The sequence below is a fragment of the Myotis brandtii genome, unplaced genomic scaffold (assembly GCF_000412655.1).
Source record: "Myotis brandtii unplaced genomic scaffold, ASM41265v1 scaffold604, whole genome shotgun sequence".
Taxonomy (NCBI): domain Eukaryota; kingdom Metazoa; phylum Chordata; class Mammalia; order Chiroptera; family Vespertilionidae; genus Myotis; species Myotis brandtii.
The window spans coordinates 1,143,611-1,145,973 of record NW_005370286.1 but is presented as its reverse complement, the minus strand read 5'-3'; positions in this window follow the sequence as shown (position 1 = coordinate 1,145,973).

Sequence of the window (2,363 nt, the reverse complement as noted above, 5' to 3'; positions counted from 1 at the left end):
ACCCCCTCAGTGGCCTCCGCCAGCCCTGGCCTTGCCCAGACCCAGCGTTATGTGCAGGCGATGAAGTTTAGCTTAGCAAAGTCATGCTTTTGCTCAAGGACATCCACAGTGAGAAGCAGAACTATGGCCTCTTCTCTGGCTTCCCTGTCACCTGCATCCCTCGGTGACTTATGAGTGACATTAGATTGAAGGCAGAGTTTCCACGTCCCTTTGAGGTTTCAGCAGGATTCAGAAATGCCTGGGGCTGGCTCTGGGCCTGCTTGGCGGATGGGGTCAGTGCACTTGGGATCTGGGGACAGCACGGCAATCCCTATTCAGGACCCTAGATGACCGCCCCGCAGTCAGGCCTTGCGGTCTGTCCAGAGCACCCAGCCCTAACTCCAGTCCAAGGCCCAGCGTTTACGTCACTCCAACCAGGGAGCCTCTGTGCACACAAGCTTTTCATGAAGTCTTTGTGTGGTCAAAGCGTTCAAATCAGTTAGGTAAACACCTAGAGGTGCCATTGCTGGGTTATTTGGTAAGACGTAGTTTAGCTTTATAAGAAACCATCAAACTGTCTTTGAAAGTGTCTGCAGTATTTTGCATTTCCATTAGCAATGAATGTGAGTTCCTGTTGCTCCACCAGCTCCCCAGCATTTGGTGTTGTCCGTTTTTTAGATTTTAGCCATTAAAATAGGTACGCAGTGGTCTCTCATTTTTGTTTTAATTTGTAATTCCCTGATTACAAGTGATGTTAGCATCTTTTCATGTGCAGTCTTAGTTGGTGAGGTGTCTTTTCAGATCTTATAACTGTTTTTACTTTTTAAAAAAATTAATTTCAGAGAGGAAGGGAGAGGGAGAGAGAGATAGAGACATCAATGATGAGAGAGAATCATTGATCGGCTGCCTCCTGCACGCCCCACACTGGGGATCGAGCGCACAACCGGGGCATATGCTCTGACTGGGAATTGAGCCATGACCTCCTGGTTCATAGGTCAGCACTCAACCACTGAGCCACGTTGGCAGGGCTATACCCATTTTTAAATTAGTTTTTTTTTGATAACATATTGTTGCGTTTTAAGTGATTTTAGATACAAATCCTTTATGTTTTGCAAATATTTTTCCCCAGTCTGTGAATTTTTTTCCTTTTCTTAACATCTTTCACAGACTAGAAAATTTGAAGTTTAATAAGGTCCAAGTTGTCAATTTTTTTCTTTTATGAATCATGCTCTTAGTATTGTATCTGAAAACTCATCACCAAACCCAAGTTCATGTAGATTTTCTATGTTTTTTCCTCTAGAATTTTTATAGTTATGCATATTATATTTAGCTCTACGAATCATTTAGAGTTAATTTTAATTTACTGAGCTATAATTACATGTTTTAAAATTCATTCTTTTAAAGTGGACAATTCAGTGGTTTTTAGTATATTCACAAGTTTGTGCAACTGTCAACACCTGTCCAATTAGAGAACATTTCTATCACCCCAAAAAGAAACATTGTGCCTGTAAGAAGTCATTTATTTTGAGCTTGTGTGTGTAAAGAGTATAAGATCTGTGTATAGGCTTTTTTTTTTTTTTTTTTTTTTTTTTTTTGCATTCAAGCATTCAATTGTTCCATTTGTTGAAAAGACTATCCTGTCTCCTTTGAATTGCCTTTGCTCCTTTGCTAAAAGTCAGGCGACTCTACTGATGTGGGTCCCTATCCAGGCTTTCTATCCTGTTCCATTGACCTACGTGTCTGTTCTTTGGCCAGAGTCATGCTGTCTTGATTACTATAGCTTTATAACAAACAGCTCCTGAAATTGGGTGGAGTGAGTCCTTCACATTTGTCCTTCAGAATTACTTTCTCTAGGTCTTTCGTCTTTCCATATAAATTTTAGAATCAGATTTACAAAAAGGCTTTGGAGTTGTATTGAACCTATAGGTCAAATTGGGTAGAACTGACACCAAGCAATAGTAAGGGTTATAATCCTTGAGCACAAATATCTCCCCATTTATGTAGATCTTTGTTTTCTTTCACTAGGGTTTTGTCATGAAATTTGCATACAGATCCTATAATATTTTCTTGCCTATGTATATACCTACGTACTTTAGTTTTTTGGAGCTATTGTAAATTGTATTGTTTTTCAGATTTCAAATTCTAGCTGTTCATTGCTGGTACATGGGAAAGTAATTGACTTTGTCATTCTTTTTGTATGAGAAGGATGTGTACCAGCTCTTGTTGGATGTAACAGTCCATAGACATCCATTAGATGCAGTTGATTGATGGTGCTGTTGAGTCCGCTGTGTCCTTACTATTTTCAGCTGCTGGACCTGCCCATTCCTGAGAGCAGGGGCTGAAGTCTCCAACTGTAATATGGGGTTTCCTTACCTCTCTTTTCA